We start from the raw sequence: 23203 nt of genomic DNA, 5'->3' as shown, positions 1-23203 counted from the left end.
GGAGGTCGGAGTAGCACTATCTCGGATACTGCTACAACAGCACGGGTGGATTCTAAATATTCCAAAATCGCAGCTGATCCCGACGACACGTCTGCTGTGCCTAGGGATGATTCTGGACACAGTCCAGAAAAAGGTGTTTCTCCCGGAAGAGAAAGCCAGGGAGTTATCCGAGCTAGTCAGGAACCTCCTAAAAACAGTGCATCATTGCACAAGGGTCCTGGTAAAAATGGTGGCTTCCTACGAAGCAATTCCATTCGGCAGATTTCACGCAAGAACTTTTCAGTGGGATCTGCTGGACAAATGGTCCGGATCGCATCTTCAGATGCATCAGCGGATAACCCTATATCCAAGGACAAGGGTGTCTCTCCTGTGGTGGTTATAGAGTGCTCATCTTCTAGAGGGCCGCAGATTCGGCATTCAGGATTGGATGCTGGTGACCACGGAGCCCAGCCCGAGAGGCTGGGGAGCAGTCACACAAGGAAAAAATTTCCAGGGAGTGTGATCAAGTCTGGAGACTTTTCTCCACATAAATATACTGGAGCTAAGGGTAAATTTATAATGCTCTAAGCTTAGCAAGACCTCTGCTTCAAGGTCAGCCGATATTGATCCAGTGGGAAAAACATCACGGCAGTCGCCCACGTAAACAGACAGGGCGACACAAGAAGCAGGAGGGCAATGGCAAAAACTGCAAGGACTTTTCGCTGGGCGGAAAATCATGTGATAGCACTGTCAGCAGTGTTTCATCCCGGGAATGGAAACTGGGAAGCAGACTTCCTCAGCAGGCACGACCTCCACCCGGGAGAGTGGAAACTTCATCTGGAAGTTTTTTCCACATGATTGTAAACCGTTGGGAAATACCAAAGGTGGACATGATGGCGTCCCGTCTGAACAAAAAACGGGACAGGTATTGCGCCAGGTCAAGAGACCCTCAGGCAATAGCTGTGGACGTTCTGGTAACACCGTGGGTGTACCAGTCGGTGTATGTGTTCCCTCCTCTGCTTCTCATACCTAAGGTGCTGAGAATTATAAGACGTAGAGGAGTAAGAACTATACTCATGGCTCCGGATTGGCCAAGAAGGACTTGGTACCCGGAACTTCAAGAGATGCTTACAGAGGTCTTATGGCCTCTGCCGCTAAGAAGGGACTTGCTTCAGCAAGTACCATGCCTGTTCCAAGACTTACCGCAGCTGCGTTTGTCGGCATGGCGGTGGAAAGCCGGATCCTAAGGGAAAAAGGCATTCCGGAAGAGGTCATTCCTACCCTGGTCAAAGCCAGAAAGGAGGTGACCGCACAACATTATCACCACATGTGGCGAAAATATGTTGCGTGGTGTGAGGCCAGGAAGGCCCCACAAAGAAATTTCAACTCGGTCGTTTCCTGCATTTCCTGCAAACAGGAGTGTCTATGGGCCTCAAATTGGGGTCCATTAAGGTTCAAATTTCGGCCCTGTCGATTTTTTTCCAGAAAGAATTGGCTTCAGTTCCTGAAGTCCAGAAGTTTGTCAAGGGAGTATTGCATATACAACCCCCCTTTTGTGCCTCCAGTGGCACTGTGGGATCTCAACGTAGTTCTGGGATTCCTCAAATCACATTGGTTTAAAACCAGTCAAATCTGTGGATTTGAAGCATCTCACATGAAAAGTGACCATGCTCTTGGCCCTGGCCTGGACCAGGCGAGTGTCAAATTGGTGGTTTTTTCTCAAAAAAGCCCATATCTGTTTGTCCATTCGGACAGGGCAGAGCTGCGGACTCGTCCCCAGTTCTCTCCCTAAGGTGGTGTCAGTGTTTCACCTGAACCAGCTTATTGTGGTGCCTTGCACCTACTAGGGACTTGGAGGACTCCAAGTTGCTAGATGTTGTCAGGGCCCTGAAAATATGTTCCAGGACGGCTGGAGTCAGGAAAACTGACTTGCTGTTATCCTGTATGCACCCAACAAACTGGGTGCTCTTGCTTCTAAGCAGACTATTGCTAGTTGGATGTGTAATACAATTCAGCTTGCACATTCTGTGGCAGGCCTGCCACAGCCAAAATATGTAAATGCCCATTCCACAAGGAAGGTGGGCTCATCTTGGGCGGCTGCCCGAGGGGTCTCGGCTTTACAACCTTGCCGAGCAGCTACTTGGTCAGGGGCAAACACGTTTGCTAAATTCTACAAATTTGATACCCTGGCTAAGGAGGACCTGGAGTTCTCTCATTCGGTGCTGCAGAGTCATCCGCACTCTCCCGCCCGTTTGGGAGCTTTGGTATAATCCCCATGGTCCTTTCAGGAACCCTAGGACGATAGAGAAAATAAGAATTTACTTACCGATAATTCTATTTCTCGGAGTCCGTAGTGGATGCTGGGCGCCCATCCCAAGTGCGGATTATCTGCAATACTTGTACATAGTTACAAAAATCGGGTTATTATTGTTGTGAGCCATCTTTTCAGAGGCTCCGCTGTTATCATACTGTTAACTGGGTTTAGATCACAGGTTGTACGGTGTGATTGGTGTGGCTGGTATGAGTCTTACCCGGGATTCAAAATTCCTCCCTTATTGTGTACACTCGTCCGGGCACAGTACCTAACTGGCTTGGAGGAGGGTCATAGGGGGAGGAGCCAGTGCACACCACCTGATCGGAAAGCTTTACTTTTGTGCCCTGTCTCCTGCGGAGCCGCTATTCCCCATGGTCCTTTCAGGAACCCCAGCATCCACTACGGACTCCGAGAAATAGAATTATCGGTAAGTAAATTCTTATTTTTTTCATGGGGTGCTCAATTCTTTGAGCACCTCCAGAGCAAGTCCAATTTTTCCTAAAATCCATATTTTAAGAAAAAATAGTCAGGACTTGCTTTGGAACCCTTTGAACACCCTCTAATTACTAATTAAGGAATTAGGCATTTCCAATCAGCTTAATTAAGCCATAATTACTCGCCTTCTTCAGCGCTGTCCTCCTCCTACACTTGTCAAAGTAGTCTCTTCCCCTCAGCACTGCAGACAGAGGGCTTCCAAGGACTAGGTGCAGGTACTACCAGTAACCCTGAATCCCCTTCCTGCAAACACTGCACTACACTACCGTTCACTCTGCACCCACTTCCCGCACACACTGCACTACACTAACGCTCATCCTGCACCCCCTCCCTGCACTACACTAACGCTCACCCTACAACCCCTCCCCGCACACACTGCACTACACTAACGCTCACCCTACAACCCCTCCCCGCACACACTGCACTACACTAACGCTCACCCTACAACCTCTCCCTGCACACACTGCACTACACTACACTAGCTTTGATCCTGCACCCCCTCCCCACACACATTGCACTACACTAACAATCATCCTGCTCCCCCTCCGAGTCCCGACACATACTGCCCAACACTAGATTACCGCTCACCCTGCACCCCCTCCCCGTACACACTGCACTACTCTTAATCCTGCACTCGGGAGTCAGCCCACTTTTTTTAATTGAATACTTCCAAATTAGGTGGGAGGTCCGCAAATTGAACTTACAGCTGTGAATGGACCTTACCTGTATTCATCTACCATATGTTCTACTGAAATCTGGCTAGCATCCTGACTGACATTTGGTGACAGATCCATGAATGACTACTCCTGTGAACGACCTGTCTAGTAGGAGGGAGATTCCGGAACTCCCCTATTTGAGCTTATTATTAAGCTCCTTTTCCAGGAGCTATCACGATACAGTTCCACACCATTACCTGTGTTTGGGATGTCACAAATTTTAATTTTGATGTATATGTCACCAAGTCGAATGTGATTTTTTTCTGTGAATAAAACTTTTACTGCTCAGAACTTTCTGCACCATATATTTTTTTCTTCTCTTTTGGGTTAACCTTGTGGAGGTCTCAATCAATCTAGAACCCTTTCCAAGGCTCCAACGGGCTATTATAAAGTGTGTAGAGGAAGACATCTTGGAATTTTTCATAAGGACTCTATTATATCACTTACTGTAAATCTAAGGGCAGCTTCTTTACGTATACTTTGTAAGGGATTTCCAGAAGCACCTCATAACGTTTTCTTTTATTTGCTTTCACTTTATTCATACCCTTTAACATGACCCATTCCATTTGGTACAGAATGCTCAGTTCCTGGACTTCCTTGCCAATTGCAGCTGCAGAGGTGAGGCTGCAGCACAGCCCAAAATTCAAATAGGGGAGCCACACCACCTGCCAGTGAGTCCCGGCCGTTAATGTTTGCCAGTGTTTTGAAGGGTTCCAATTGGTGTGGCTCCCCTATTCGAATTTTGTACTGCGCTGCAGCCCCACCTCTGGAGGAGTCCAGAAACAGAGTATTCTGTACCGAATGGATGGGTCATGCTGGAGGGTATGTGTATTGGTGTATTGTTTACAGTTGGAATTGTATACAAATGGTGTTTGTCAAAGCTGCTATAAGTCATCGAAACAAGTCAGGACCACCGACCTCTGGACTCAGGACACAACTTATGCTACAGACATCTAGGTGTGGTCCTTGCCAAGCGACTTTGGGACATACAGATTAATAACCACTGTGGAAGCAGCACCTAAGGGTCCCTATATTGGAATCCACTGCTTATCGGACCACCGCTAACGGGAGACCCATAACAGCACCACAGGATTGGTAAATATTCCAATTTATTGGACAATAGTGCCACCAAATGTCCGGCATTAATATCCACCCTAAGCTAGGATCTGAAATCTAATATCCTAACGAGTGCCTGACAGAGACTGGGATACGCAGTTCCTTTTTTTATTTATTGTGGAGGTTCTAGCATATGATACGTCACACATAGTACCTTCATTATACTGAAATTCGTGTTTTAATAAACTACAAAAAGTGTTTTTATCAATTTACACCTGTCTGCATTATTAGTATTTCAGAGCAGTTCCTTTTTTCCTATGTTAATTTTCTACATTTTCATTTGTTTTTGATGTTCAAGGTCTTCCTTGACATTCATTATCTTTGACATCCTCACGACAGTCACTAAATCTTTTGTGCCGCTTAAACACACGTGCAAGGGGTCAGACAATCTGCCCCGTAAGCTGCGGGCAGCATACAGAAAGATTCGGTGGGTGTTTTGTTCAATTTAACTAAACATTTTAAGTTAACACGTTGCTCTACTTTTGAACTAAGCAATTTTGAGATACACGGGAAAAACACAACTTCTTCAAACGCTGTGTGACAACAAACTATCTGTGCGAGAAGGGTCGAACTTGCAAAACCGTTTTGGTATAGTCCAAGGTCAGTGTTTCCCCACTCCCTTTTAACTCATGCAGTATGGTTTATTTTTTAAGTTCAATCTCGTTAATAGCCACACCTCGTATATATGTATGTATGTATGTATGTATGTATGTATGTATGTATGTATCTTTTTGTGTGCAGAATATGAACAATTGGAAAAGGTGCAACATGAAAGAAAAACAAAACTAAGACAGGAATGTTTCATCATCAATTACTTGAAAACAGTTATATATTTGTGTGTGTGCGGTTTGAAAAATCAAATGATTGTTCCAGTTTCATTTTAAAAATCTTACTTGTTCAACTAAATGTAAAACAACAACAAGTAAATCTATATTATATTAACAAGTAATTCAGCGATAAAATATACTTTTTTTTTTTAAATCAATTTAAAAAATAAGCAGTCAGTGCATGCTGGCATATTTATCTGGAGCCTGTAAAGCTCACTGCAATTTGGTGCTTGGTGTGAATTGCAAAACCCATGTGGGAAGCAATAGCAACACAAGTGTGGGAAATAATAGCAACAAAAGCAGTCATTGTCTGACTGCATGGTTCACCAGATTCAATTCGCAGCTAATAGATCACAGTCAGATATTGGTCATTGTACGCCATACTCACTGAATTTTCAGCCAGAATCTCTGCAAATATGTGCAGCTTTAGTCATAGGCATACTATTACCTCATACAATTTCACTTACAAAACTGTAACAGACCTATCATAATCATATGTCACAGATGTTCCAAAATCTTCCAGGACAGTTTGTGCAAAAGTACCAATTATTTAAAAAAAAATAAAAAAATAGGATTTTAATTACCGGTAAATCCTTTTCTCGTAGTCCATAAGGGATATTGGGGAGACTAAGGGGTATATGCAATTGCGGTCGAATTCCCGAAATTGTCGAATTTCGGGACTTTTTCGCAAAAAAAAAAAAAAAAAAATCGACAATGCAATTCAGTACTTTCCGTCAAAAAAACGGACTTTCAAAATTCGACTTTTTGAAATTCGACTTTTGTCAAATTCGACTTTTCTGCAATGATACAAGTGCTGCAATTCGACCAAAGTATATTCAATTGAAGTTTGGAAATTCGACAACAGTGCTTTTAGACAGTAAATTCGTCATTTTCAATCCGCCACACTTTGGTGGGTGAAACTAATAAAAAAAATTTAAAACAAGTTTTTTTTTGTGGTTTTTTTTCTTGGTAATAGCATATCTATTTATATTAGAAGGGATTAGGTACTTGGTTTGTCTTTTTTGTAGGCACAAGTATTTTTTATATATTTTTAAAAATAATATTTTATTTTTATTTTTTAGATGGAATGGTAAAATCCCAGAAAAAAATGGCGTGGGGTCCCCCCTCCAATGCATAACCAGCCTCGGGCTCTTCGAGCCGGTCCTGGTTCTAAAAATCTGGGGGAAAAATGGACAGGGGATCTCCCGTATTTTTAAAACCAGCACCGGGCTCTGCGCCTGGTGCTGGTGCAAAAAATACGGGGGACAAAAAGAGTAGGGGTCCCCCGGATTTTTGACACCAGCATCGGGCTCCACTAGCTGGACAGATAATGCCACAGCCGGGGGTCACTTTTATACAGTGCCCTGCGGCCGTGGCATTAAATATCCAACTAGTCACCCCTGGCCGGGGTACCCTGGGGTAGAGGGGACCCCTTCAATCAAGGGGTCCCCCCCCCAGCCACCCAAGGGCCAGGGGTGAAGCCCGAGGCTGTCCCCCCCATCCAAGGGCTGCCGATGTGGGGCTGATAGCCTTGAGAAAATGACATGAATATTGTTTTTCCCAGTAGTACTACAAGTCCCAGCAAGCCTCCCCCGCAAGCTGGTACTTGGAGAACCACAAGTACCAGCATGCGGGAGAAAAACGGGCCCGCTGGTACCTGTAGTACTACTGGGGAAAAAATACCCAAATAAAAACAGGAGACACACACCTTGATAGTAAAACTTTATTGCACACCTGCCGACACACACATACTTACCTATATTGACACAAAGCAGTCGGTCCTCTTCTCCAAGTAGAATCCACGGGTACCTGAAAATAAAAGATAATTATACTCACCTGATCCAGGGTCCAGAGATAAATCCTCGTACTTGTGAAAACAACAAAACGAACACCCGACCAGCGGACTGAAAGGGGTCCCATGTTGACACATGAGACCCCTTTCCACGAATGCAGACACCCCCGTGACAGCTGTCACAGAAGTGTCTCTTCAGCCAATCAGCGAGTGCAACGTCCTTGCACTCTGCTGATTGGCTCTGTGCGCGTCTGAGCTGTCAGACAGCGCATCGCAAAGCCTCTCCATTATATTCAATGGTGGGAACTTTGCGGTTAGTTGTGGGGTCACCCGCGGTCAACGGCTGACCGCGGGTAACCCCGCCGCTGACGGCAAAGTTCCCACCATTGAAAGTAATGGAGGAAGCTGTGCGATGCGCTGTCTGAGCTCAGACGCGCACAGCCAATCAGGTGAGCGCTACGACGTGGCACTTCCTGATTGGCTGAAGGGACCTCAGTGACAGCAGTCACGTGGGGTCCCGGCATTCGGGGAAAGGGGTCTCATGTGTCAACATGGGACCCCTTTCAGTCCGATGGTCGGGTGTTCGTGTTTTTTTTTTGCCAAGTACGAGGATTTTATCTCTGGACGTGGATTTATCTCTGGACACTGGATCAGGTGAGTGTTTTTTTTTTCACAGGTACCCCGGATCGTCGGAGTCGAGACGTGGCAATCGGCGTGTCAACATAGGTAAGTATGTGTGTGTCGGCAGTGTGTAATAAAGTTGTACTTGTCACGGTGTGTGTCTCCTGTTTTTATTTGGGTATTTTTTTCCTGTAGTACTACAGGTACCAGCGGGCCCGTTTTTCTCCCGCATGCTGGTACTTGTGGTTCTCAAAGTACCAGCTTGCGGGGAAGGCTTGCTGGGACTTGTAGTACTACTGGAAAAAACAATATTCTTTCAATTTTGTCAAGGCTATCAGCCCCCCATCCGCAGCCTTTGGATGGGGGGGGACAGCCTCGGGCTTCACCCCTGGCCCTTGGGTGGCTGGGGGACACACCCCTTGATTGAAGGGGTCCCCACTCCCCCAGGGTACCCCGGCCAGGGGTGACTAGTTGGATATTTAATGCCACGGCTGCAAGGCACTGTATAAAAGTGACCCCCGGCTGTGGCATTATCTGTCCAGCTAGTGGAGCCCGATGCTGGTGTCAAAAATACGGTGGACCCCTACTCTTTTTGTCCCCCGTATTTTTTGCACCAGCACCAGGCGCAGAGCCCGGTGCTGGTTTTAAAAATATGGGGGATCCCCTGTCCAATTTTTCCCCGGATTTTTAGAACCAGGACCAGCTCGAAGAGCCCGAGGCTGGTTATGCTTTGGAGGGGGGACCCCACACCATTTTTTTCGGGTTTTTCCCGTTTTTTCCCCGTTTTTTTTAAATCGCGGCAAAATCCGTCAAATCGGCCGTTTTTCGCCCGCGGGACTGTCGAATCCGTTTTCCATTGAATATGGTGAATTTCGGCAACCACTTGCCGAAATTGGACGGTCGAATTGTGTTGAATTTAAAAACGGCGATAATTTGCCGCGATTTGCCGCTAATTGCATATACCCCTTAGTAAGATGGAGTATAGACTAGTTCCAAATGAGCCGGTGCGCTTTACATTTCTTCACTTGGTGTGCTGGCTCCTCCCCTCTATGCCCCCTCCCACAGGCAGTTATAGGTAAAAACGTGCCCGAAGGAGAAAGGATATATATGAGAGAAGGAATCCTGAGAACAAAGAGTGGTGAGATTTATAAACCAGCACACCACTAACATATAACAACCAGCAATGGCTGGCAACAACAACAGCAACAGCTGAACAGGTAACCACATAAAAGAGAACCTGCAGAAAAGTCAACTCACTAAGGCGGGCACCCAATATCCCTTATGGACTACGAGAAAAGGATTTACTGGTAGGTAATTAAAATCCTATTTTCTCTAGCATCCATAAGGGATATTGGGGACACTTCGTACGATAAGGACGTCCCAAAACTTCCAGAACGAGCGGGAACGTGCAGAGACTGCCTCAGCACCGCCTGCTCAAACTGAGTATACTCTTTGGCCAGGGTATCAAACTTGTGGAACTTAACAAAAGTTTTCTTCTCCGACCAGGTAGCAGCTCGGCATAGTTGCAAGGCCGTGACTCCACCGGCAGCAGTCCAGGAAGAACCCACCGATCTTGAAGAATGGGTCTTAAGAGACTTAGGAACAGGTAAGGCTGCCGACACATAGGCCTGTTGGATAGTAAGCCTAAGCCAACGAGCAATGGACTGCTTTGAAGCAGGATAACCCTTTTTCTGTGCATCATAGAGCACGTACAAGGAATCAATCTTTCTGATCCGAGCCATCCGCTTGATATAGATCTTCAAGGCTCGCACAGCAGTCAATGCCTCCGGAGAAGCAGAAGAACCAGAACTCGACGGAACCACAATAGGTTGATTCAGGTGAAATGCGGAGACAACCTTCGGCAGGAACTGCTGTCTAGTCCGGAGCTCCGCTCTGACCTCGTAAAAAAAACAAGTACAGACTTTTACACGATAAGGCCCATAATTCTGAGACACAGCAAGCAGAAGAAAAAGAAAAAAATTGGCTGCGCTAACAGTGTTGTTAATATACCATAATTGTGGAGAGTTGACAACCAAAATATATGAAATATATTTATTAAAAGAATAACACACCAATAAAAACTGAAACACAATATATAGAGAAATTATAAAAATGTATATACTCTGAAAAAACCGTAAATATATTTGATAAACAGTGTCCACAAATTAAGATGGTTATACCAATATATGAAGTATTAAATCAGTGCAGATATAGATTTGTAACACTGTTTAAGAAATGTATCATTGCTATTGCATGCTTATTAAAATTGTATCGCTTCAGGAATTTATCTTGGTAACAAATCTTGCTACAAGTGCAGAGGCAACATACACATTGTAGCTAGTGAAACATAGAAGTCCCAGCAGTGAGTTAGATAACAGTTATTGGTGGTATATAATTACCTCTCCTCGGGCTATGAACACCGAGCGTCCTCGGTGGAATCCACTATAGCCCACTATCTGATTGAACAAGGAGAGGAGGTGAGCTGAATTGCTCTGACAGAGGCTGCTAATATATATTTACCGGCGTCTTTATAATAGTTACCAATATATTCATATGGTCTCCCGAGGGCTGGAAGAAGTCCTTTAAATGCCCACTTGGATGAAAAAGTGTAATGTCCGGTATTTCCAGTCGAAGGTGCTGCTGATGGCCGCTGTTAATTGAGTGCGCCGTGCAATAGCGCTGGCCAGGGCCGCCGTTAATTACAAGGAGAAATCCTTTGATAAAGTCACGTGAATCGTGACGAAACGTGTTAGGCTCCTCCCCTATACTCTGATCACCGATAACTGAATCTAACCTATTGGTATCGCTCACTTACGGGGACGCTCCCCGTTATTCTATAGAAGATTCCCTCTATCAACAGAGGCTGCTCCGGCTAACGCTACTGCATAGCGCCTTTTCTCCATCTCCAGCGGCTGCCATTACATCGGTGGAACTTCTGTAATAAACGGCGGCTCCAGCCAGCGCCATTGCACGGCGCCTTTCAGCCAACAGAGGATTACCCTTGCAATTAAGGGCGGCTACGGCCAGCGCTACGACACGGCGCTCACATCCATTAGAGGATTCTCCTTGTAATTAACGGCGGCCCTGGCCAGCGCTGTTGCACGGCGCACTCAATTAACAGCGGCCATCAGCAGCACCTTCGACTGGAAATACCGGACATTACACTTTTTCATCCAAGTGGGCATTTAAAGGACTTCTTCCAGCCCTCGGGAGACCATATGAATATATTGGTAACTATTATAAAGACGCCGGTAAATATATATTAGCAGCCTCTGTCAGAGCAATTCAGCTCACCTCCTCTCCTTGTTCAATCAGATAGTGGGCTATAGTGGATTCCACCGAGGACGCTCGGTGTTCATAGCCCCAGGAGAGGCAATTATATACCACTAATAATTGTTATTTCACTTATTGCTGGGACTTCTATGTTTATTAGCTACAGTGTGTATGTTGCCTCTGCACTTGTAGCAAGATTTGTTACCAAGATAAATTCCTGAAGCGATACAATTTTAATAAGCATGCAATAGCAATGATACATTTCTTAAACAGTGTTACAAATCTATATCTGCACTGATTTAATACTTCATATATTGGTATAACCATCTTAATTTGTGGACACTGTTTATCAAATATATTTACGTTTTTTTCAGAGTATATACATTTTTATAATTTCTCTATATATTGTGTTTCAGTTTTTATTGGTGTGTTATTCTTTTAATAAATATATTTCATATATTTCGGTTGTCAGCTCTCCACAATTATGGTATATTAACAACACTGTTAGCGCAGCCAATTTTTTTCTTTTTCTCTTGCATAGATTACCAAAGGCACATACACAGTGCTTTTTTGGCAGCGCTTTATTGTTGTTTTAACCAGTTATTAATCATTTTAGGCGCTTGAAGCAGATTTGTCTTTGTTTCTGTTTACAGCAAGCAGAAGCCAGGGCCAGTAACATCACAGTCTTCAACGTGAGGTACTTGTCTTCTACCGTCCTTAGAGGTACAAACCAGGAGGACTGTAGAAATTAGCGGCACAAAAGGAGGTTGTATGTGGAGTACCCCTTACAAGAAGGTCTGAACTTCTGGCAACACTGTCAATTTCTTCTGGAAGAAAATGGAGAGAGCTGAAATCTGGACCTTAATGGAACCCAGACGTAAGCCCTTATTCACATCAGCCTGCAGGAAACGTACACCAAGTGGAACTCAGCAGGCGGATATGTGCGTTCCTCGCACCAAGAGACATATCTCCTCGAGATATGATGATAGTGTTTTGACGTCACAGGTTTCCTGGCCTGAACCATGGTAGCAATTACCTTTTTGGAAAGGCCCTTATGAGCTAGGATGTGCCGCTCAACCTCCATGCCATCAAACGAAGTCGCCGTAAGTCCGGGTAGACGAACAGTCCCTGTTGAAGAAGATCTCTTCTTAGAGGTAGAGGCCAAGGGTCTTCGACGGACATGTCCAGAAGATCCGAGTACCATACCCTCCGAGGCCAATCCGGTGCAATCAATTGCCTGGACTCCCTGATTTCTGATGCGCTTGAGCACCCTTGGGAGCAACGGAATCTGAGGAAACAGGTAGACCAGCCGGTAAGGCAAAGGCGCCAGTGCATCTACTGCCCTCGCCTGAGGATCCCTGGTTTGAGAGTAATACCAGTGAAGCTTCTTGTTGAGACGAGAAGCCTTCATGTCTTTCTGTGGGCAGCCCCCTGGTGGCTGATCTGCTGGAACACCTGCTGGTGGAGACCCCACTCTCCCGGGTGGAGATTGTGACGACTCAGGAAGTCCGCTTCCCAGTTGTCTACTCCCGGAATGAAGATTTCGGACATTGCTCTTGCATTTCTTTCTGCCCAGAGGAGTACCCTGGACACCTCTTGCATGCAGGCTCTGCTTTTTGTCCCTCCTTGCTGATTGATGTACACCACTGTTGTGGCATTGTCCGACTGTACTTCGATCGCATGATCCTTGAGGAGAGGCCTAAAGCAGAGCATTGTAGATCACCCAAAGTTCCAGAATGTTGATTGGAAGGAGGCTTTCATCGGCTGACCACCTGCCCTGGAACTGCACCCCTTGGGTAACAGCTCCCCATCCTCTTAGACTTGCATCCGTCGTGAGGAGGGACCAATACTAAATACCAAAACTCCGGCCCTCCAGTAGATTGGAGGCCTGCAGCCACCACAGGAGGGAAATCCTGGCCTGAGGACACACCTGTATCATCCGGTACATATGAAGATGTGATCCGGACCATTTGCTCAGGAGATCCAGCTGAAGAGTTCTGGAATGGAACCTTCCATATTGAATCACCTCGTATGTGTCACAACTGAGGGCCTGAGCTGACGGGAGGCAGCCTCAGTTGTAGGGGCTGAGATGTACCGGAACCTGGGAGGTTGTATCAGACCCCTGGACATGTAAGTAACATGAATAATAACTGCCCGAAGGCGTGACCACGACAACTTAGATAAAAGTCAATGGTGTTTATTATGACAACTCCGCATCACAGCAGCAATAAAAGAAAACGTAAAAGTCAGCAAAGAATAAATACAGTTCCTGAGTACTACAGCATGGCAGGAGCCACAGGGCACTGGTAGTGTGAGATAGTTCTTATGATCTTCTAGATGGAAAGTCCTTACCAGGCCCGGCTGTAGCAATGGAGATAACCCAGGATTATACCAGCTGGTGTTCCAGGAAGAGCTGGGTTGCTGAAGGTAAAACAGCTGCTGTGGATACTGGCTGGAACCAGACTGTTGTTAGCACGGAGTGGATACTGGCTGGAACCAGTTAAATAATAAATGAACTTTGGGAGCGATGAAATGTGAACTGAAATGTAGAACTTGAGAGCGGAGAAATAATAATTCCGGTGGAGAGTGGTAAAGTGTAGAAAGGACACCGGCCCTTTAAGGGAAGCTGTACTCTGCTGGAAGCTGAGGCTGGAAGCAGGTAGTGTTGTAGCTGGAAACAGATGAATCCACAATGGATTGGAGAGTCAGGCTACACCGCAGGTGGAATGCTGGTGCGGGTCTCTATGGTGGAAGTCTTGAGACAGGAGCTGGAACCTGGAAGACAATCATAGAAGAGAGACAAACAGGAACTAGGTTTGACAACCAAAGCACTGACGTCTTCCTTGCTCAGGTACAGCTTACTTATACCTGCAGCAAGGAAGGGGTTGGCTAGGCAATTATGCAAATCAACAACACAGACAGCAGATTGGTGGAAATGATCAGATGACAGAATCCAAGATGGCTGCGCCCATGCAGACACTTGGAGGGAAGTTTGGTTTGTAATCCATGTGGTCTGGGAAACAGTAATGGCGGCGCCGGCCACCGGAGACAGGAGACGCCAGGCTGATAGATGCACATTTAACCACGCGGGCACAGCGGAGGCCGCGGCTGATGAAAAGACCACTCTGTATGTGGAAACTCAGGAACAGCGGAATCCGGTCCAGGAACGCTGAGCCCGCCTTAGGAGGCATCTGAAGGGTAAGTAATGGCGTCCAGATACCCGGATCGTGACAGCACCCCCCCCTTTAGGAGTGGCCCCAGGACACTTCTTAGGCTTTAAAGGAAACTTTGCGTGGAAATTTCGGACCAAGGCAGGAGCATGGACGTCAGAGGCATTGGTCCAAGAGCGTTCTTCAGGACCATAGCCCTTCCAGTCAATGAGATACTGAAGTTGACCGTAACGGTGACGTGAGTCCAGGATCTTGGCCACTTCATACTCAACGCCTCGTTGAGTTTGGACTTTCGGAGTTGGTGGAAGTGAGGAATGAAACCGATTCAAGATTAGCGGTTTCAACAGGGAAACATGGAATGTCCTGGGTATTTTTAAGAAGGGAGGTAACTGGAGTCTGTAAGCAACAGGATTGATGACTTGATCAATTTTGAAAGGACCGATGTAGCGAGGTGCAAACTTCATACTGGGAACTCTTAACCTCAAATTCTTCGTGGATAGCCATACCCGATCACCCACCTTGAGAGCAGGAACTGCTCGACGCTTCTTATCCGCAAACTTCTTGTACCTGAACGATGCCTTGAGCAGAGCTGATCGTACGCTCTTCCAGATATTGGCAAACTGATGCAAGGTGATATCCACTGCGGGAACAGAAGTTGCTGGAAGCGGTTGGAACTCAGGGACTTTAGGGTGGAATCCAAAGTTGGTGAAGAATGGTGTTGAAGAAGATGAAGAATGATACTGGTTGTTATGACAGAACTCGGCCCAGGGAAGTAATTGAACCCAGTCATCTTGAGAGGAGGACACATAGATGCGGAGGAAGGCCTCCAAGTCCTGATTCACCCTCTCAGTTTGACCATTGGTCTGAGGATGGTAAGCCGTGGAAAACTTTAACTTGACTTGGAGGACTTGACATAAACTTCGCCAGAATTTGGCTGTGAATTGAACTCCTCGATCTGAGATAATTTCTTCTGGAAGACCGTGGAGTCGGAAGATCTCTTGTATGAATACTTGAGCCAACTTGGAAGCTGACGGAAGACCGGTGAGAGGAATGAAGTGTGCCATCTTGGTGAACCGGTCAACTACCACCCAGATGGTATTGAACTTGTTGCACATGGGCAAATCTGTAATAAAATCCATCGACAAATGGGTCCATGGTCGACGGGGAACAGATAGTGGAACCAGTTGCCCCGCAGGCGACTGGCGGGATACTTTATGTTGAGCACACTTTGGGCAAGATGCAATAAACTCCAAAACGTCCTTTTTCAGAGTTGGCCACCAATAGGACCTAGAGATAAACTCCAGGGTTTTTTGGATACCTGTATGTCCGGCAAAACGGGAAGCATGGGCCCAATGCATGAGCTTCTTCCTTAGTGTCGGCTTCACAAAACTTTTCCCTGATGGGGGCGTAGAGTCCATCCCTACCGTGGAGAATGCCAACGGATTTATAATAGGATGCTTGTCTGAAGACTCTGACTCATTTTCTTGCTCCCATGAGCGGGAAAGGGCATCGGCCTTGCGATTCTGAGAGCCCGGACAGAACTGGAGTTTAAAGTCGAACCTGGAAAAGAAAAGTGCCCATCTGGCCTGACGAGGGTTGAGACATTGTGCGCCTTTTAGATATAGAAGGTTCTTGTGGTCTGTAAGGATGGTGATTGAATGAGAAGCTCCCTCCAACAGATATCTCCACTCCTCTAGAGCGAGCTTGATGGCTAGCAACTCCTGGTCGCCAATGGCATAGTTGCGCTCCGCTGGGGAGAACTTCCGTGAGAAGAAACTGCAAGGATGTAAATGACCATCTTTAGCCCTCTGAGATAACACCGCTCCTACTCCAACGGAGGAGGCATCCACCTCTAAGATGAAAGGAGAGTCGATGTCAGGCTGTTTCAGGACAGGTGCAGAGATGAACCTCTGTTTTAAAAGATGAAAAGCTTGCATGGCTTCTTCAGACCACTTGGACGGGTTAGCACCCTTCTTGGTGAAAGCAGTAATAGGCGCCACAATGGTGGAAAAGTCTCGTATAAACTTTCGGTAATAATTGGCGAACCCTAAGAACCTCTGGACCCCTTTGAGGGTTAAGGGTACCGGCCAATTCTGGATTGCTTGTAGTTTCTCAGGATCCATCTCTAGTCCGGAACCGGACACAATGTACCCTAGAAACGGAATGGACTTGACTTCAAAGACGCATTTCTCTAATTTGCAGTAGAGATGATTGACACGGAGACGGGACAGAACCTCCTTTACCCAGAAACGATGTTCCTCTAAATCGTTGGCAAAAATGAGGATATCATCTAGATAGACCACGACATGACGGTATAGAATGTCTCTGAAGATCTCATTGACGAAATGCTGGAAGACAGCTGGAGCATTGCTCAATCCGAAGGGCATGACGAGGTACTCATAATGTCCGTCACGGGTGTTAAATGCGGTCTTCCACTCGTCACCCTCACGGATCCGGATGAGATTGTATGCACCTCTCAGGTCCAGCTTTGTAAAGATGGTAGCTCCGCTAACTCTGTCAAAGAGCTCAGTAATCAGGGGTAAAGGATAGCGGTTCTTGATGGTAATGTCGTTCAAACCTCTGTAGTCGATGCACGGCCGCAGACCACCATCTTTCTTCTTTACAAAAAAGAAGCCTGCGCCGGCTGGAGAAGAAGAAGGTCGAATGAACCCCTTTGCTAGGTTCTCTTTAATGTATTCCTCCATAGAATGTGTCTCGGGGAGAGACAACGGATAAGTTCGGCCTCGAGGTGGAACCTTCCCTGGAACGAGATCAATCGGGCAGTCCCATTCTCTATGAGGAGGAAGGATATCAGCAGAAGCTTTACTGAACACATCCGTGAAATCTTGATATGGAGGAGGTGGAACATCAGACGACCTGGGGGAGGAAGAACAGACAGGCAACACTTTAAACAAACATGTCTTAGTACAGGAGGAACCCCATGCCAGGATTTGCGTAGTCGTCCAATCAATTGTAGGATTGTGAAGACGGAGCCATGGAAGGCCCAGGACCACAGGATGTGTGGCTCTTGGAATCACTAAAAATGAAATAAGTTCGGAATGAAGAACTCCCACTCTCAGACGAACTGGTAGAGTCCTTAGAGAAATAACTGTATCAAAAATTTTACTGCCATCCACAGCAGTTAAGGAAAAGGACGAAGGAAGTCTCTCGGTGGGTAGGGACCACCGTTTAACATAGGCTTCAGTAATAAAGTTCCCAGCTGCTCCGGAATCCAGGAGGGCAATGACGTTCTGATAACGTTGAGCAACTTGAAGCGAGACTGGGAGGTTACAATCTTGAGGAGATGGAGAGGAGATCATTACTCCTAGCCGGCCCTCTCCTTGGCGAGCTAGGATTTGGAGTTTCCCGGACGTTTGGGACAGGCATTAATGGTGTGAGACGGAGCTGCACAATACAGACAGAGAAACTCGGAGAGACGTCTTCGGCGCTCAGCAGGAGTTAAACGGGAACGGCCAATTTGCATGGGTTCATCTGTAGTTGATGACAGTTGGCGAGGAGGAGGAGTAGAAGATTTTGGAGCAGATGATCTTCCACGCTCAGTTGCTCTCTCTCTGAAACGCAAGTCAACTTTCGTACAAAGTGAGATTAGCTCATCTAACTTGGAGGGTAAGTCTCTGGTAGCTAACTCATCTTTAATACGCTCGGATAAACCATGCCAGAATGCAGCATACAGGGCCTCGTCGTTCCATGCCAGTTCGGATGCCAGGATCTGGAACTGTATAAGATATTGTCCTACAGTACGTGATTCCTGGTGTAAACGGAGAATCTCAGACGAAGCTGAAGTTACCCGGCCTGGCTCGTCGAAGATGCGCCTGAATGTTGACACAAATGCAGTGTAAGAAGATAGCAGGGTGTCGGACCTCTCCCATAACGGTGATGCCCAATCAAGGGCTGAGCCACTGAGAAGAGAAATAATGTAGGCAATTTTTGTACGGTCACTGGGAAAATTGCCAGGTTGTAGCTCAAACTGAATCTCACACTGGTTGAGAAATCCCCTGCAGAATCTTGGAGATCCGTCAAATTTTGCTGGCGTTGGAAGATGAAGACGTGGAGCAGAAATGGGTAAGGTGGGTGGGGTTATAGCTGGAGTCACTGTGGTTGACGCACCAGACGCGCCTGATCCACGGAGAGTTGTCTGAATCCCATCCAGCCGAGTAGAGAGATCCTGGAGACAGCGGATGATGTGGCCCTGTGCAGCCTCCTGATGTTCTAGTCGGGCTGCCAGTTCTTGCATCGGCCTGGCCGCTTGATCCTGGTCTCCGGCTGGATTCATTAGGTCAGTGCTTACTGTCACAACTGAGGGCCTGAGCTGACGGGAGGCAGCCTCAGTTGTAGGGGCTGAGATGTACCGGAACCTGGGAGGTTGTATCAGACCCCTGGACATGTAAGTAACATGAATAATAACTGCCCGAAGGCGTGACCACGACAACTTAGATAAAAGTCAATGGTGTTTATTATGACAACTCCGCATCACAGCAGCAATAAAAGAAAACGTAAAAGTCAGCAAAGAATAAATACAGTTCCTGAGTACTACAGCATGGCAGGAGCCACAGGGCACTGGTAGTGTGAGATAGTTCTTATGATCTTCTAGATGGAAAGTCCTTACCAGGCCCGGCTGTAGCAATGGAGATAACCCAGGATTATACCAGCTGGTGTTCCAGGAAGAGCTGGGTTGCTGAAGGTAAAACAGCTGCTGTGGATACTGGCTGGAACCAGACTGTTGTTAGCACGGAGTGGATACTGGCTGGAACCAGTTAAATAATAAATGAACTTTGGGAGCGATGAAATGTGAACTGAAATGTAGAACTTGAGAGCGGAGAAATAATAATTCCGGTGGAGAGTGGTAAAGTGTAGAAAGGACACCGGCCCTTTAAGGGAAGCTGTACTCTGCTGGAAGCTGAGGCTGGAAGCAGGTAGTGTTGTAGCTGGAAACAGATGAATCCACAATGGATTGGAGAGTCAGGCTACACCGCAGGTGGAATGCTGGTGCGGGTCTCTATGGTGGAAGTCTTGAGACAGGAGCTGGAACCTGGAAGACAATCATAGAAGAGAGACAAACAGGAACTAGGTTTGACAACCAAAGCACTGACGTCTTCCTTGCTCAGGTACAGCTTACTTATACCTGCAGCAAGGAAGGGGTTGGCTAGGCAATTATGCAAATCAACAACACAGACAGCAGATTGGTGGAAATGATCAGATGACAGAATCCAAGATGGCTGCGCCCATGCAGACACTTGGAGGGAAGTTTGGTTTGTAATCCATGTGGTCTGGGAAACAGTAATGGCGGCGCCGGCCACCGGAGACAGGAGACGCCAGGCTGATAGATGCACATTTAACCACGCGGGCACAGCGGAGGCCGCGGCTGATGAAAAGACCACTCTGTATGTGGAAACTCAGGAACAGCGGAATCCGGTCCAGGAACGCTGAGCCCGCCTTAGGAGGCATCTGAAGGGTAAGTAATGGCGTCCAGATACCCGGATCGTGACAGTATGAGGCGACCATCTTTCCCAACAATCTTATGCAAAGATGGATGGACACTCGAGTAGGTCAGAGTACCATGCGGACCGTTTCCTGAAGTGTTCTCGCCTTGTCCTTTGGTAGGAACACCTTCTGGGCCACAGTATCCAGCAACATCCCCAGGAACAGGAGCCACTGAGTCGGCTCCAGGTGGTACTTCTGTAAGTTGAGGATCCACCCATGGTGTGACAGAAGTTGAATAGTGCGGTCGATATGGAGCAACAAAAGCTCCCTGGATCTTGCTTTGATCAGAAGATCGTCCAGGTAAGGGACAATATTGACTCCCTGGACCCGGAGCTGGAACATCATCATCTCCGCCATTACCTTTGTGAACACCCTAGGAGCTGTGGACAGGCTAAAGGGCAGTGCCTGGAATTGGTAGTGATTCTCCAGCAGGGCAAACCTCAGGTACGCCTGATGAGGCGGCCAAATCGGAATATGGAGGTAAGCGTCCTTGATATCCAAGGAGACCATGAATTCCTGTTCTTCCAGGCCCGCAATCACTGCTCGCAAGGATTCCATTTTGAACTTGAACACCTTCAGGTAAGGATTCAAGGACTTTAGATTCAAAATGGGCCTTACCGAACCGTCCGGTTTCGTTACCACAAACAGGTTGGAGTAATAACCCTTGCGTCGTTGCGGTATTGGTACTGGAACAATGACGTGGGACTGGACCAACTTTAGGATGGCCTTTTGTAACATAACCTGCATATCCTCCAAAGCTGGTAAGCTTGATTTGAAAAATTGTTGGGGAAGAGCACTGTTGAACTCCAGCTTGTAGCCTTGAGAAACGAGATCCCTGACCCAGGTATCCTGGCAGGAAGCCTCCCAGACACAACTGAAGTGACGCAGTCGAGCTCCCACTTCGATATCCCCTCGGGGTGGGTGGGCACCGTCATGCTGAGGCCTTATTGGAAGCAGAACTGGTGGTCTGTTCCTGAGAACTAGTGCTTGCAGGTTTTCTTGACTTACCTCTGGTGCCTCTAGTCGCATTGGAGGCACCTCTGGCTTTAGATCGAAATCTGAGAGACCAAAAGGACTGTACAGACGGACCCGGGTAGGAGCGTCTCACCGGCGGGGCCCCAGAGGGGAGAAACGTGGATTTCCCAGCCGTTACTTTGGAAATCCAGGTATCCAATTCATCCCCAAAGAGCCATTCCCCTGAAAAGGGGAGGTATTCCACACTGCGTTTGGATTCCGCGTCCGCTATCCACTGACGCAATCACAAGGCCCTGCGTGCCGACACTGCCATGGCAGAAGTCCTAGCATTAATGTTCCCCATCTCCTTGAGCGAACCACAGAGGACACGTGTAGTGTCCTGAATATGCTTTAGGAGGGTCACCATAGTGACCAGGGGCATAACCCCGGAGAGGCCCTCCCAAATTTGAGTGGCCCATGAATGAATGGCATGGGTCATCCAGCAACCCGCAATGACCGGCCTTTGCGATACACCTGCTGCCAAGTAAATAGATTTGAGTGTAGCTTTTAATTTCCTATCCCCGGGATCCTTTATGGTAAAGGAGCCCGGGGCAGGAAGCACCGCCTTTTTGGACAGTCAAGAGGCTGATACATCAACCCCCGGGGGTTCCTCCCAAAATGTCCTACCTTCAGGAGCAAATGGGAAAGTGTGCAAAACCATTTTTGACACTTGGAATTTTTTGTCTGGATTTTTCCAGGTCAGCTTGAATAGGTCATCTAAATCTGCAGAATCAGGAAAGGTGACATTAGGCTTGTTTTGTGTAAAGAAAAACGACTGCTATGACGCAGTGTCCTCTAGAGGGAGCTTTAACACGTCCCGTATAGCCAAAATTAAGGGTTCAATACCCTGAGCAGAATCGGGATCCCCACTAACGGGGTCCAAGTCCTCCCCATCCTCCAGTATATCCTCATCTGTGTCAGATAGTAGAGCAGGCAAACCACGCTTCTGTGGTCCTGCATGAGAGGAATCTGCAACAGCCTGTTGTAGTAGCTGAGTTTTCTGAACATTAGCAGTAAGCTGGGATGACATATCAGATATCATATTTTTTAAGAGACCCTAGTCACAGGGGCGTAGGTAGGACATATGGGGCCCCATAGCAAATTTTTCTCACCCCCCCCTCCCTTTCCGCTCACAGCCCTGCTGCATCAGGCTCCCCGCAAACCCACCCCACCACTACCACCGGACACTGTGCGGGCGGGCACTCACCCCCCCCCCCCAACCCCCCTTCCCGGTCACAGCCCTGCTGCATTAGGCTCCACGCAAACCCACCCCAGCACCACCGCCGGACACTGTGCCAGCGGGCACTCACCTCCTGTGACCCGCGGCTTCTCCTCTATCAGCAGTGTGCTGCTGTAGGCACATCTGCTGTCAATGTCCCGGCCGTCTGGCTCCGTGTCTCTCCATAAACACTGATGCTGGGAGGAGCCAGACTAAGCAATGCCATGGCTCCTCCCCGCATCAGTGAGAACGGGAAGTCAGAGCCATCCGTAACACTGACAACAGATGTGCCTACAGCAGCACACTGCTGACAGAGGAGAAGCTACGGGGCACAGGTCTGTAGTAAGTGCGTGGCTAGTAGGTAGCATATTATCCAGGTGCAGGGGGAGTGGACGGCCGGGCCCTGGATGTGGCCAGGGCCCCATAGCATCCGCACTCCCTGCACCTACGATACCTACGCCTATGCCTAGTCATGCGGGATCTGAACACTCTCCCCCAGCCCCTTCACTGATTTGTGAAGATCGGCTGCATTGTTCACATGAAACAGAATCAGATGATAATGGAGAGAATCTGGTGTGGCATACACTGCACAGCTTGTGTTTACCCATGTTTCACAGTAAGCACAATAACATACATATACACCCAGACAGTAATATATTTCAAGCCTGCCCTTACTGATTGTGAGAGGAGACACACAGAGAGAAGTAAACCAGCACACCCCAAGCTGCACAGCCCCAGTGAGGCTGTCACCTTACTATATCACAGTAAACACTAATAAATTCTGTCCTGTAGAGGACCCAGATAGTGTACATTAGCGGCTCTCCCCCTTTGCTAAACACTGTACCAGTTTTCCAGTGTGTCTTGTGAGGCAGGAAGCGCTTTGTGTGCGCTGTCTGTGGCTGCATTAAGCAGAGGAAGGCGCCAAAATGCCTCTGGTCCCGCTCTGAGGTAGGTCCGCCCCCCCCAATGGCGCCGAATCTACAGTAATTATTTATACTGGCACTGTCTCCTGTTTGCTTAAAAACATCACACAAGTGCTAGTTCAAGCGATTGTTAGCTAGTCTACATGGGGGGCTCTAGCGGGACCCCCAGGAGGGTCCCATATGCCGCACCTGCATTCAGCCGCACTTTGAACCGGGGGACCACCCTAGCGGGACCCCAGGTT

The 23203-nt window shown here is 47.5% G+C and overlaps 1 protein-coding gene across 1 annotated transcript in view; it reads right to left on the bottom strand.

The window, feature by feature from the left end:
• ENPEP (glutamyl aminopeptidase) overlaps positions 1 to 23203 on the bottom strand; it is a 243618-nt gene that overhangs the window by 77061 nt on the left and 143354 nt on the right. The gene's annotated exons all lie outside the window — the stretch shown is intronic.

Source organism: Pseudophryne corroboree, chromosome 1, assembly GCF_028390025.1.
Source record: "Pseudophryne corroboree isolate aPseCor3 chromosome 1, aPseCor3.hap2, whole genome shotgun sequence".
Taxonomy (NCBI): Eukaryota; Metazoa; Chordata; class Amphibia; order Anura; family Myobatrachidae; genus Pseudophryne; species Pseudophryne corroboree.
The sequence above is the reverse complement of the archived record's forward strand: the minus strand, read 5'-3'. Positions and strand labels throughout refer to the sequence as shown.